This window comes from Kogia breviceps, chromosome 3 (genome assembly GCF_026419965.1).
Source record: "Kogia breviceps isolate mKogBre1 chromosome 3, mKogBre1 haplotype 1, whole genome shotgun sequence".
Taxonomy (NCBI): domain Eukaryota; kingdom Metazoa; phylum Chordata; class Mammalia; order Artiodactyla; family Physeteridae; genus Kogia; species Kogia breviceps.
Window position 1 is genome coordinate 48,684,803 of NC_081312.1, and position 15,442 is coordinate 48,700,244.

Genomic DNA, 15,442 nt, shown 5'->3' on the forward strand with positions numbered 1-15,442 from the left:
GTTGCTAGGGCACAAAAAACTTAAGGATCCTTGTATTAAGTAGATTGTCTAACTTAATGACGCCACTCCAAGATGTAACTAACTCCTGCTTCTCTAGAAGTCCTCCTCACTAACTCACATAAGTCACTAATGGATGGAATTTCAAACAATGTGAGGCAGACAGAGGTGCGAGGGGCTGTGCTGGTAGAAGTTTCCCCTCAAATCTCACCTATGGCTTACTGCACTGACCAGGTATAGGAGAAAACAATATTGCTCACCTGTTTCCTCAAGCAAGACCTGATTCCCCAACCCTTGGGTTTGGCACTTCTGGAACACCCATCCAGCATCTCCTGGAGCACCCAGGCTGTGGTGAACATTCTCTTGGAAAACAAAAAAGGAAAACCAGATGTTTGGGTGTCTCTCTTGTCATAGATCCAAGAGAGACTCGTTCTACACAGACACCCCTTCTTATCCAGGTCTCCCATCCCCAGGCTTCAGCGTAACTGATTAGCTTGGTGATGATGATACTGCCACTAACAATAACAATAACTTGCTGTGTGTCAGGCCCTATCCCAACTACTTTACAAATATTGCCTTGTTTAATCCTTCCACAACACAATGTGATACCTGGCTTTATTATTGCCATTTTGCAGTCATAAAAGGGGAAGTGATAAAGTAGTTCACCATCACTTACATTAAGTCTGTCTTAACTTATACTACCATCACAGCTGCCTTGCTCAGTGACTCTGCTAGATGCTGGAGACTAGTGTGTAAAGAAATACGTGCAACAAGTTCTAAATGGTATAATGTGCCTGGGGTCATATGCAGGCATGGTAGTGGTCGAGAGGGCGAGCTCTTGCATGAGAAGCCCTCGTTAGAATCCTGACCCCACCCCCTTGGGCAACTGACTTCACTTTTCTGTGCTTCTCTGTCTTCATCTGAATCCAGGAGATAATAGTGACTTCCTCATAGGAGAGTGGGGAGGATGAAAGAAGATAATCTACATAAAGCGTTTAGCATAGCACTTGCACATAGTAAATTCAATACGTGTTTGTCATTATAACCATAATTCAAATGAATGGTGTATTTGTTAGGAAAGGCATCAAGGGGTTGGTGAGCTCCAAGATCTTGGGAGATAAGAAGGTAGAACATTCTGGGCATGCTTTATTCACTGACTTTCATCATAATGTCAAATAGAGTTTTTGAGCAAGGCAGATGCTATGGTAGTATAAGTTAATATATAGTTACTATGGGATAAATTGGAAGATTGGGATTAACCCATACACACTACTATATATAAAATAGATAACTAATAAGGACCTACTGTGTAGCACAGGGAACTCTACTCAATACTCTGTAATGGCCTATATAGGAAAAGAATCCCCAAAAAACTAGATATATGTATTTGTATAACAGATTCACTTTCAGGTGTATTTGTACACCTGAAACTAACGCAACATTGTAAATCAATTATACCCCAATAAAATTTTAAAAAATATATATGTAGTTAATATGAGTGATGGTGAACTACTTTTATCAATTCCCCTTATATGACTGTAAGATGGTAATAACACCACATATGTCATTGTGTTGTGGAAGGATTAAATGAGGCAATATTTATAAAGTAGTTGGGAACAACTGAAACCCAGTTAACTCAGACTGGTTGTAGTGTGCATCTCTTGCCTTTGCCTAGACAGCATTTGCTCTCTTCCTCTGGTAAAACCACCCAGCTTTGCTTTGGGAAATGGCCCTTCCCCATTCTATGGGGTTCTGACCTGGTCAGAACCTCGTCCCAGGCCACAGAGACTCACTTCTGTTTCCTTCTGGATTTGCTCAGCTCATAAGATGAGCAGCTGGGTACCTGACAGTATTCTCACCCATGCTATGGAGAAAGCCTGCCCAAGGTATGCAGAGCCAGTCAGAGCTCCGAGGAGGTCACTTGAACCTCTGGTCAGATGTGCCTGAAACTGGACACACACACCTGGATGCCCCTGACTTGTGATTTAATAGTTCTCCCTTTTGCTTTACCTATGTGAATTCAATTTTCATCTTTGTAATTGAAAGAGTACTCCAGGTATACTAGTTATAAATGCTCTTTGAATCTATCCCTAAGTTTTGGGTATACTCCAATTTTGTGTTTTATTACTTACAGAACATTTTTTGTCTGTTCACTGCTTACAAAAAATAATAATAACAATAATTCCACCTATGCCTGATCTCTCTGCCAGCCTGACAACAATTATTAGGTTAAGTGATTTGTTCAAGGAATAAGGAGCAGAGGTGGAATTCACACTCAAGTTTGTCTGATTGTAAAATCTGTGAGTCTTCTACTACACCAAGCCTCAGCTTGTGGTAACACTGTTTTCCATCTGAATGCATCTTTGACATTATGATGAAGGTCAGTGAATAAATAGATTAATTTAGCAAAATCCACTCTAAACATCTTTCGTGGGTCAAATCCTTTTTGAAAATTACAACCCGAAGTGGTGCTTTATATTTTATCACTCAAGTTCAACCTGCCTAACCCATGCTCCTGCCAGTCACACCAGTGTTCTTGTTTCTGAAAGAAAAGCTTGGTTTTCTTTCCTGGGAACCATGGAATTAATGCATATTTTACAGTGACTTCTATGCAAGGTAGACTATGAAGGAATAGGTCTGGGAGTGGCATTTGCCTTCAAGGAGCTTGAACTCCAGTGGGGAAGATACACATACAGTGATCTAAATCTCTTCCAAGCCAGTTGGATATATGCTACTATCAGCACCAATAATGGGGCTACAGCCACAGAGGAAGGGCCAAGTATTAGTAGGGATGGTACGTCAGGGAAGGAAGACTTCAAGGAGGGCAAAATGTTGAGCTACGTCTTGAAGCAGGAGAAGAATTCCTCAGAAGAATGTATCCTCAGGTGATCTAAGAGTTCACGGTCAAAGCTGGATCCTAGGTTTCACCGTTTGCCTGCTATCTGCAGACACTGATGGGAACCTGGAATACAACAGGGATGTAGACAGAGTCCTCGCCCACACAGTGCTTATGGTTTGGCATAGACAGACCAACAAGGGTATGCAAGGTAGAGTGAGTGATGCGCGTAAAACTCCAGTAAGTGCAGGGTGCCTGGGGAACGTAGGGGTGGCCCAGCCTTAGGCGGTCGGGAACCTCTCAGACGGGATCTGATGGGTGAGAGGGAGGAGCGCCACCAGGGGGCACTCTTGAGAGGCCGCGGAGCAGTGGAGGCCGGTCCTGGAGACTAGAGAGAAGATGACTGCTTGAGGGAGGGGCAGGTTGTTTGCTAGAGCATCTCCAGGAAGCTTGGAGCCACGAGAGGCAGTAGGGAGAACACGTCAGGACCACGTGGAGACCGCACGGAAGAGCGCAGGAAAGAGCTGGGGTGGCCCCTGACCCCACCCTCAGCCTTAGACGTTGGCGTAAAATCCGGCAGAGATGAATTCAAGTCTCGCGACAAAAGACTCCGGGTGTCTCTCTCTTCTAGCTCGTTATTTAATCTCTCCTCCCTCAACGCAGTGTCACAGAGAGTTCTGGGTTTCCACGTCCTTCTACGTTCCTTGCCAGTGGATAACCTCGCAGAAACAGCCTCCTGGAGACCGCCGAGCGAATCGCCCCGCACCCAACCCCCGGGCTGTTCTTCCCTTTTCTCTCTTGGCTTTTTCGAAGCTGCGTAGGCTGCAGCTCGCCTCTGCCCAGGAGGCTTGGTTGGCAGTAACTCTCACCTCGCCACGGGGGAGCTGGGCAAGAGGGGAAGGGAGAGGGGAGGGGGAGGGGGGAGTAAAAACCTCGGGCTCTGCTTCTCTCTCTGCCGCCCGGGCCGCCAGCCCCGGGTCCTGTCCCCTCCCCTGTCCGTCAGTTCCGCTCAGGTCTCCACTTGCGCACCAGTTCTGGTGATACATGAACGCTTCTGGTAACCCTGGCCTTCAGGTTTCTCTCACGTATCCAGATCTGCCACTCCATCCTGAAGTGTGAAGAGGGCCGTGTTAGAACTTCTGTGTGGGGATTTTGTTCGTCTCTATGAGAGCCTAATGGAAACAGAATGAGGCACAGAGGACATCCTTTGTAATCCCTGGCCCACCTCCCGATTCTTATTATACAAGAAGACCCTTAGAACTCTCTCTCTTTTTTTTAAGCTTGCTTTGGGGATAGAAGAGACAAGAACTCTAGGATAATAATTTGTTTTTCAATGGTGGGTAGCAAAGGTTTTCATTGACACAGGGAGCCAAGCTTTGGGGCCACTGGGAGAAAAGGGGTGGCAGGATGGACCCCTGAAAATTAAGTGGGTACCAGTTATTTTCACCAGAGAGCCTATCCTCAGCCTTTATCAAGATAACAATTTATTCTCCTGGTTTTAGTCACTAAAAGATTAAATACATTTAGATCTTTTTTTGATAAGTTTTTTAAAAAATGTATTTTATTGAAGTATAGTTGATTTACAATGTCGTGTTAATTCCTACTATACAGCAAAGTGATTCAGTTATACATATATACATCCTTTTTCATATTCTTTTCCATTGTGGTTTATCACAGAATATTGAATGTAGTTCCCTGTGCTATACAGTAGGACTGTGTTGTCTATCCATCCTATATATAATAGTTTACATCTATTAACCCCAAACTCCCAGTCATTCCCTCCCCTCTCTCCTCCCCCTTGGCAACCACAAGTCTGTTCTCTAGGTCTGTGAGTCTGTCGCTGTTTTGTAGATAAGTTCATTTGTGTCATATTTTAGAGTCCACATATGTGGCATCATATGGTATTTGTCTTTCTCTTTCTGACTTACTTCACTCAGTATGATAATCTCTAGGTCCATCCATGTTGCTGCAAATGGCATTATTTCATTCTTTTTTATGGCAGAGTAATATTCCATTGTATATATGTACCACATCTTCTTTATCCATTCATCTGTCAATGGACATTTTGGTTGTTTCCACGTCTTGGCTATTCTAAATAGTGCTGCTATGAACATAGGGGTGCATGTATCTCTTCGAATTATAATTTTGTCTGGGTATATGCCCAGGAGTTGGATTGCTGGATCATATGGCAACTCTATTTTTAGTTTTTTGAGGAACCTCCATACTGTTTTCCATAGTGGCTGCACCAATTTACATGCCCACCAACAGTGTAAGAGGGTTCCCTTTTCTCCACACCCTCTCCAGCATTTGTTATTTGTAGACTTTTTAATGATGGCCATTCTGACTGGTGTGAGGTGGTATGTCATTGTAGTTTTGATTTGTGTTTCTCTAATAATTAGCAATGTTGAGCATCTTTTCATGACCATTGGTGCATATGTCTGTTTTTGTGCCAATACCATGCTATTTTGATTACTGTAGCTTTGTAATATTGTCTAAAGTCTGGGAGGGTTATGCCTCCTGCTTTGTTCTTTTTCCTCAGGATGGCTTTGGCTATTCTGGGTCTTTTAAGGTTCCATATAAATTGTGGGATTATTTGTTCTCGTTCTGTGAAAAATGTCATGGGTAATTTGATGGGAATCACATTAAATCTGTAGATTGCTTTGAGTAGTTTGGCCACTTTAACAATATTAATTCTTCCAATCCAAGAGCATGGGATATCTTTCCATTTCTTTGAATCATCTTCAGTTTCCTTTATTAATATTTTATAGTTCTCAGCATGTAAGTCTTTCACCTCCTTGGTCAGGTTTATTCCTAAGTATTTTTTGATGCGATTTTAAAAGGGATTTTTTTTTTTTCTTTTACATTCCCTTTCAAACACACTTAGATCTTGAATGTGAATGTAGGGAGTGTGGCTGTAAAATAATGCCACTGACACATCAACAAGGAAACCATACTCCTCTTTTGTGTAATCCGTTGCATTATTGATGGTGTACCACGAGGGGGCAGAAGAGGATAAGTTTTCCTCAGAAGCCTCTTGGTCTACTGAAGTATCAATACTATTAGGCCTCTGGTTCTTCTCTAGCTTTCTCTCTATATCTACTTCAGGCTAACTCTCTCAAGAGAAGTTTTAGAGGAAATTACAGTGCAATCTTTGAGGCAGGAAGATTGTCTACCTCACTGATTCTCAAAGTGTGGTTCCCAGTTTCCTGAGTGTCATTGAGACTCTTTCAGGCAGCCTATGAAGTAAACTGTTTTCAGATAAATACCAAGGCATTATTTGCCTTCTCCCCTGGGTTGAAGTCAGAACCAACGGTGCAAAAACGATGGTCGTTAAAACTGCTGGCACCCTAGCAAGAATCAAGATAGTGGCACCAAACTATTAGTAGTCAATGTATTCTTCACCATCACACATTTGCAATAATTTTTTTTTAATTGCCAGTTTCACCTAAGAATGTCCTTGATCAAGCAGTAAAATTCTTAATTTTATTAAATTTTGACCCTTGAATTCATGTCCTTTTACTATTCAGTGTGACAAAACGGGAATACCCATTAAGCAGTTCTACTGAATATCACAGTAGGAAGGTCACCTTGAAGGAAAGCACTTGCGTAACCTGACCGAGAGTCCCTTTTCTTTGGAACACCATTTTTACTTCAAAAAAAAAAAAATCTGGCAAACAAATTTCTGGTTTTTCAGACTTCAGTATCTGGCAGATCCTTTCTCAAAAATAAGATGAACTTTTCCCTTTAAGGAAATCAATTATCAGTATTTGTGCCAAAGATAAAATTTGAGCATTCAAGTGAAAATTAGAAATCTGGAAAACTTGTATCTACCACAGTTAACTTCACAAATTCTCTATATTTGAACACTTTTCTGATGAATTTGGTGGTGATGTTAATGAATTTTGGTATTGCGTAATAAAATGTGTGAAAATGTTGAAGTTCTGTGTAACTCAGTGAACCAGCATTACCCTATGCGTGAGTAAAAGATTTATTCAAACCACAAGATTGATCAGTGGATTTTAGTGTAACAGAGTACAAAAGAGGTCATTGATATGGTTTCAGATTCCATATTGTTACTACTCTTTAAGAAACGATCATTTTGGCAGTTTGGTGTAGTACAAAAATCAATAGCCACCAGCATATCTGAAAAGCTGCTGAAATACCTCTCTCATTTTCAGCTCCTTCTCTGTGTGAGGCTGGATTTTCTTCACATACTTCAGCCAAAACAGTATCTCACAACAGACTGAATGCAGAAGCAGATACGAGACTCCAATAACCACTAACAACTAATTCTACCGTGTTTTGAATAGACATGCAAGGAAATGGGTGTCTTGATTTGTTCCCTTGTCATTTCATTTCTGCAGATAAACATGGCTTCCTTCTCTGTCTACAAACTATCTTCTTTAGAAAACAACAGATCTTGAGCAAGATAATTTTCCTTGGCTACTATGCTCTGCTAACAGCAGTGCGATAATATCACCTTCTATTGTATATGTTTTGTAGTTAACAAATACCAGACAGTCCACTCAAATACCCTGAGGAAAATGAGGTCAAGATATGGAATTTACCCGCAGCCATATAGTAAATAGCAGAGGCCTAACTAAAACTCTGGCTTTATGATTCAAGGTCATTAGCTGCCCTATTATACAGCTCCCTCTGGAAAGTAATTCCCAGAGGTGGTTTGTTAGAGGTGGGAGGGGGAAAATTCGAGAGGGCAAGCAATTCTGCATTTGGAAAAGACCCAATCTGTCTCGCTTAGGCAAAACTGAAGAGAGATTGTTGTCTGTGCTAGGTGATGGAACAGAATTACGTGCAAACAATTCAGATTCTTTACTCAAGTGACAGGCAGTTGTGGAAATAGGGGGAAAACAGTATTTGCTCCACAATCAAATGCCGTGCTCCTTCCAGTTGAACCCTCAAGAGGGCGCTACAGGTTTTAATCTCTCTTTGCAGAAGCAAGTGAGGTAGCCAGATACCTAGGTCATGGGGTATTGGGCTCCCTTTTACATTGCTGTGTCTTCACTCTATCCATTGGGTATGCCTGTATTTCAAGTATAAACAGACAAGCAGGATAAAAATCAAGGGAGGAAAGCTATGTATACAATCAAAATGATGATTTCTTCAGAAGCTGAGTAGTTTATATAATCTGTCATCCATGTCTCTTCCATTTATTCTGTTTTCGTCCTTCATACAACTCCCCCAGAGACTTGGCAGCTTTAACAATATTTACATTTGTATGGTCCCTCTCAATTTTCAAGGTATTTTCACAATCATGTCCTCCGAGCCTCAGACAGAGCTTTACCTCTGTGAAGAAAGTTAGGATAAATGTTATTTTCCCATGGTGCCTTTGGTAAGCAGAATTGTTTAAACATGATGCACAAGATCGTTCTAGACTGCCTGGACTATGTGAGCTGGTAGGATAGGGAGGAACTACCCCAACGCAGCCTCCCTATAGGACCAGCACCACCTTCCACTTGGAGGACAGGAAGCACCAGAACCCAACGTTCCCCAGACCAAGGAACCAGTGTTTCTGACTCAGTCCATTTAGGGTGGGGTCCGAGAACGTGAATTTCTATCAAATTCCCACTAGATGCTATGGTCTGGGGACTACAGTTTGAGAACCAGTGCTTTAACTCATACTCTATGTTTGCAAAATTAGTCTACAACCTTGTTGCTAGATGGGTGGCATCCATGTCCACGAAAGAACCCACCTTTTATAAGCAGCCCTTTTTACCAATGGGAAAGATGAATAGAGATTAACTGATTTGTCCAAGGTCACATTGATAGAAATTTGGTATAGTCTCAAGTAGACCCAAGGTCTTCTGATTCCTAATCAAAGGTAATTCCTTAAGCTATTAGTCTATTGTAACTTTCTTTAATAGCAGACAGGGACGATTGGCAATTGTGACATGTTCAACAAATATATGTTTAGTTGAACTTTTTTGCTGAGCATGATCTAAGTAAATAGCAAAGGAAAAATAACCCTCCCTATTTTTATCCAAGACACATTATAGGAGATAAAAATGCCCTTCAGCATACCTAAGAACATCAAGAATAGAAATATATAAAATACTTAAATTCTGCTCTTTAGAGTTGCATGTCTAAATGCTGTTGGGTTTCTAAAAATAATGGATTTCAATCCAATTTAATTTTTAAAAACTTTTAAATTTTTATTGAATTAGAGTTAACTTACAATATTAGTTTCAGGTGTACAACATAGTGATTCAATATTTTTATAGATTATACTCCATTTAAAGTTGTTATAAAGTATTGGCTATATTTCCTGTGCTATATACATGGTAGTTTGTACCTCTTAATCCCCTACCCCTATCTTACTCCTTTCTCCTTTCCTTTCCCCGCTGGTAACCACTAGCTTGTTCTCTTTATCTGTGATTTTGTTTCTGTTTTGTTATATTCATTTTAATAAAAATGTTTTGCTGTTTACTCTGAGCAAGTAACTGCTGGGGCTGTAAATGAGATCTGGTCCTTGACTTACAGAAATTTATAAACCAGTGGGAGGAAGCCGACTGTTCATAACTAACTACAGAATTACATCAGATGCAATGCGATATCTGCGAAAATCGAGGTCCACAGTATACAGTGCAGGGAGACAAAGAGGGGAGAAATAGGTTTCATTTAGGAGAGTTAATGAAGGAGTTGTGGAGGAAGTAGCGTCTGAACTGATCCTCTGAAAGGGAGGAGGATTTTGCCTGGTAAAGATAGAGAGGAAGAATCTTCTGGGCAGAGAAAACTGCATTGGAAAAGATACAGGCAAGCACAGAGCTTGCTTGGGGAAGAGCTACTTTTACATGTGGTCTGGGAAGGGCACAGGAGTGCAGTGTGATACAACTGCAAGTCACTGGGGACGCCCAACAATAACAGTTCTGAGCCAGGAAAGACATGAGCGGAGGGGTGCTGTAGAAGAGAGGAGAAGAGACTAGTGAGGACGTGGAGCCCAGTAAGGAGGACCCTTCAGAAGTTGGCATGAGGGAGAGAGTGGGTTTGGGGTCTTTTGTAGTAAACCTGGTTTTGAACCCGTTTTACTTACTACTTCTGTGACCTTAGGCAAAATATGACTCTTTTTGGACTTTAGTTTTCTCACCTGTAAAAGGAGAGGGTAGATGCTGGCTAACATCTGTCTACCCCTAACATTCTTTGATTCCAAGAACCTTATTTACCTTCTGCTGCAAATCGAATTCTGGATGGCTTGAGTCAATTTTGTATCCTTCACCTTTCTAAAATGGGCATGGCTCTTTTTGGGATCACAACGTGAAATAAAAGACAATTGAAAGTCCCATTGATCTGGCCACAGTTTGGGGTAGAAGTGAGAAAATGAAATTCTTGAATTAGAACTTATTCAAACCTGTCTTACTTATAACTGATTTCAACTGTACCAACTTTTCAAGCATGGTTGATTTGCAACAGATAAAATTTTATCTTGCTGAGTTTACAACCTCATGGGATGGAAGCATGATTCCAGCTCTGAAAATGTGTGGGTTACTTGGGTTACTTCTTATAAACACAAGGGTTTGCTTTAGGGGTAGAGGCCAGATTTCATGACTATAACTGGAAATCTTAGGGAACAGATGAATCATATAATACATCACTTCAACCAGAAAGTTAATGTATCCTCTTGTTAGGGTTTATCTCAAAATGCTTTGTGAAATCTAAGAGCTGGAGGGACCCACAGCCCAAGCCATGTATGGGATGTGATGATCTAGCATAGTCCCCAGCCAGAAGACCAAATACTGCCTTTTGCTCTTTCCTGGGAGGTTGGGAAGGATATGGAAAACAATGCTCTGGCCACGGAGAAGATTCAAGGGAATAAAAATGAATCATCACCAGCCTCCAGGAAACACCAGGAGTACTCTAAATGGAATGAAGTCCTCCTGTACCTTGGGTGGGGGCAGAGGGCGTGAGGGGAAACAACAGCTGGTGAGAGAGGTGGAAGCTGGAGAAAGGGACGCTGCTGCATTACTGAAGCTTGCAACCATGGCAGAGGAACAAACCAAAAGGGATGTGAGTTTATGCAGGTTTCCTGTGATGTCCCTTAGGGAGATTGTTTTCCAGAGCTGCCCTCCATGATTTCCTAATCAGCTGCCTCAGTCCCTAGTCTCCACCCTGTGCAATGTCATCTGCATAAAAATGTGGAGAATGTAACCAACTATTCACTCGTGTCCAAAAGGGCTCTGCAAATTAGGAGGCTGCACGTGCAGCCCACTATATAAAGGGCCTCCCACCAGCAGGCTGGGAAGGGGAACTGCTGCCCTAGGCCAGGGAGGCCCAAGGGTCAAGGGACATCTGGAGCCAAGTCCAGGCTGTAAACTGAAGCTTTGGGGAATTTCAGGCACATCCTGCTGCTTGCTAGACCCCGAGGCATGGGATTTGGGCTGGATTCTCTCTTGCTTCCTGTGCTCCTTTAATTGACTTAATTAGTTTATTATTTTTTAAGCATCCTAATATCTCTCCATTTATTGGGGTCTTCTTCAGTGTTTCTAAATAAAGTCTTTTTTTTAAATCTTTTTTTATTATGGTCATTTTCAAACATACGAAAAATAGAAAGGAAAGTATGTCGAATCCACACAATCCAGCTTCAATATTTATCAGTATTTTGCCAAATTTCTTTCACTTATGTCTCCTCCACTTTTTTTTTCCTACAGTGTATTAGAGCAAATCCCAAATACATCATTTCAACTGTAAAACCTTGAGAATATATTACTAGCAGTAAGGTCTGTTTTTTTCCACATAATAATACTACTATCATATGTAATAAAATTAGTAATTTTTTAATATTATATAACCATGGACAAAGACCATATATTTCTTACACCATAGGATTCAAACAAGATCCACACACAGCACACATTATTTCCTCTCTCTTTTTTTTTCATGCCATTTATTTGTAGGAGAATTTTGATCAAATGTTTCTATGGAGTTTTCATATCCTAGATTTGGCTATTGCATCCTTGTGCTATTCTTCCAAGGATTCCTAGTTCCTTTTCATTGGGAAATGGTATTTAGAGACCACCATCTGGGCATGAGGGATGTTCTTTGCTACTGAATTGTCATTGTTTTGTGGACTTTTCAGAGTAAACAATGAGAAAATATATACATTTGAAAATGAGAAAAGCTCAGTTCTTACTGATATTTACAATTTAAATTTAAGATTACAGGGTTTTTTCTTAACTTACTTGTTTTGTGTTTGTATCTCACCTCTCCCTTGCTGAACAGTTTGGTTTCTATGATATTAATATCATTACTAATTAGCTTTAGTTTACAACACGTTTAATGCAGGTTAAGATTTCTTTGTAATAATTCCATGGGGGCAATATTATCTCTTATGTCTCTGAGGATATTAATTATAGGGGTTTTTTTTTGCATTGATATATTTTTAATTCCTTTTATTGTTTCTGTTTTCACTGTTCAAATTTTCTTAAACATCTGGTGAACCTTGACCATTGATTCAAAAATAAGAGATACTAAAACATCAGTATTACTAATAACAGTAAGATTACTGACATGAGTATAATATCAAAGAAGTTAAGTAAAAAATCCCATAATCTTGTATTTGAATAGGAAATATCAGTATGGATTCACTTTTTGTCTCTTAAAATAAATTAAAAAGAACATATTTCATTGCTTTGTCTCTTAAAAAGGCCTAGAAGCAATGAATTTAGTAGTAATAAGCCCAACAAGCATTCAGATTATGGTCTCTAAATACCATTCCCACTAAGAGGAGCCAGAACTCTTTGGGAAAATGCCTGATTCCAAGTCTAGGGCAGGAATTAAAAGGTGAGTCCGGGACATAGTTTTATGTCAAAGAAGAAACAAGGAAGTGTTTCAAAACAAACAGAGTCACATCAAAAGGATGCAAAAGCCATCCTTAAGAGGCTCTCACTGGCCAAAGAAGGGGCAGTTTGAACATGAAAAATGATTAGAACACATCAGATAACTAAAAATTCATGAGGTTATAGTGATTTTAAAAATATGTCATTGGTCATCTTTGGAGGCTGCTAGACCACCAAATCATTACTAAAAAATGTATTAAAAAGGGAAATATCAAGGATTTTATTCTGCCTTTCCTGTATGTACTGTATTTCACGGTAACCAAATTGTTGATGTGGAAAAGTTCTTTATAGAATAATTCAACCAGTGAATGCAGAAGGAATGATGGAATTATAAAATCATCATTTTGCAACCCCTAATAAAATAATGGATCTAGGCAACAATTATCAAAGTTTGCTAAAGCAATTAGGTTAAACTCAATGAAGAACTTCATAATGGAAATATTAGAATGCTCACTTGAAGCCACTGATCAATCTTGGTATCATTAAAGGTAAAACAACTATAATAATGTCGTACAATAAGAAAAACACACCACCCCCTAGGAAGTATTCTTGCCTAAAATAATCACCTGAATCTTATCAAGCCAGTAGGTTAGCTATCAGTTTACAGAAAACAAGACAAAAAAAGAACATTTTAAACAAAACCACTAAGATGCAATAAATCAAATCCTGAATGAGATATTCTATAAGCCAAGTGAACTAGTTTCTCCAAAAAATAATGGCATAAAAAATAGAGGGATTGATTTTTAGAGAATAAAAGATATTTAAAAGATAGAATAACTAAATCCAATGTATGGACCTTGTTTGGATCCTGATTTGCACAAACTTACTGTAAAATATATCTGAGATAATCAGGGAAATTTGAAGATGGACTTAGTATTCAGTTTTATAAAGGAATTATTTTAATTTGTATTATTATCAAAATGGCATGGTTACCATTTTTTAAACTTCTTTATAGTAAAAGTTAGATGCATATCAAAGTATTTCCAGGTGAGTAAATATGAGGTTTGATATTTGCTTTATAATACTCCAGGAGAAAAAAAAAAGGATGGGGTGATTAAGAAAAAAAAGAATAGGGTTTTAGAAACTGCTGATAAATTAGTGAAACTGGATAATAGGTACATGTGAGTTCATGATATTATTCTTTGTACTTCTAAGTTTGAAATTTTCTATCGTCAAAGGTTTTAAAAATTAAAGAAAAAGATGAATTGTTGGTGAATAAAATCTAAGATATCTCTAATAAGCATAGCTGAAACTGGACATTTCTAAAAGAATATTTAAATGAACAAAGTAACCTGATGAATTAACAATCTCCTCTATATAGTTCCATTCCTCGCTATATTGGCACCACCAAGTTTTCTAGAACCCAATCACCTCTCTTCCATATGATTCTAGTAATACATAGACAAATCCCAATTCCTCTCTTTTCTTAGAGCTATAGCTCCCTTCTGTTTATGTTCGTAATGCCACCTAATCCAGGCTATGACAAAATTTCCCATGACTGATAAGATTTACAGGACTTCAGTTTGTCTTACAAGGTTATATCTTAGCTGTGTTTTTCCAGAAGTCACTAAAGGAGGCACCTAAAGCCCTGTTTGAGTCACAGTACAAGTCACAATACAACCCATTCCTCCTAAGCTAGGTTGGTTCTTCTCCACTGGTGAGTCCAGGCTTTGCCACTTCATCCCTGACACAAAGATAGGGGCCCATTGTTTCTCCCAAGCCTGTTACCCACCGTCTACGTGCTACAGGGACCATAAGCAGAAAGGAACATTTCACTTTCTGAAAACTAACTTTTTCACAACACAGCTAACAACTAGCCTGATTCAAAATTAAAACCCTCCCAGTACAGAATTCTCCTTCTCTTCAGAGGCAAGGGCTGTGGGGAACAAATGCTGCTTGTGGCTCTGCCCTCGAGGTCAGCAGATTGAATGTGGCCTTGTGTGTGCTGTGAATGTACAGTGAATGACATCATGCATATGCAGTGGGCTTTCCAGCAACCAGAGTCTCACTAATGACCAAAATTTTTCTTTTTAGAAAGGCGCTCTTCTTTGACTTCTGAGATTGTTTTACTATCCTGGTACTTTTACCTTTTTTTCCTGTCTTAGCCATGATTCCTCCTCCTGACTTGCTCCTTTTCCTCTCCTTTTCTCTCCTTCCCTCACTTTTCCTCTCCCCTACCTTCTCCTGTTCTTTCCTCCCCCCCCCCTTTTTCCTTCCTCTCCCTTCCCATCCTCTCTCCCTCTTTCTCTTGCCATTCTCCATACATAAAACTAATACCAACGATCAATTTTAGATGAATAAATGGAAACCTTCTGTATCACTTTCACCAGGTTCCAATCCTGCATCTCCAACAGACTACCAGATATTTATAATTGGGCATCCCATTATTAAATCCAAAATAAAACTCATAATCTCCCAAAGAGATTCTTCTTCCCATTTTCTTTAACTTTGTAAATGACACTTCCAGTCTCCAAGCTGCCCAGACGTGGAGCCTCGTAGCCATCTCTAGTTCTTTCCTTAACCACTGTGGTGAGCCAGGCACTGAATTCTGCACTTTCAATCTTTAAAATGCATCCTAGCTCATCCCTCCTCTCCATTTCTACCATCACCAGGTGGTCTGGGCCCTTGTTGGGCTGAATTATAATATGGGGCCCTCTATGCTGCTCCACCCTCTATTCATTTTGTTTTCCTTGGGTCCACTGGGCCCACACTCACCCCAGAGGAGTCTCATTAAAACACTGCTTGACTCATACCACCCCTA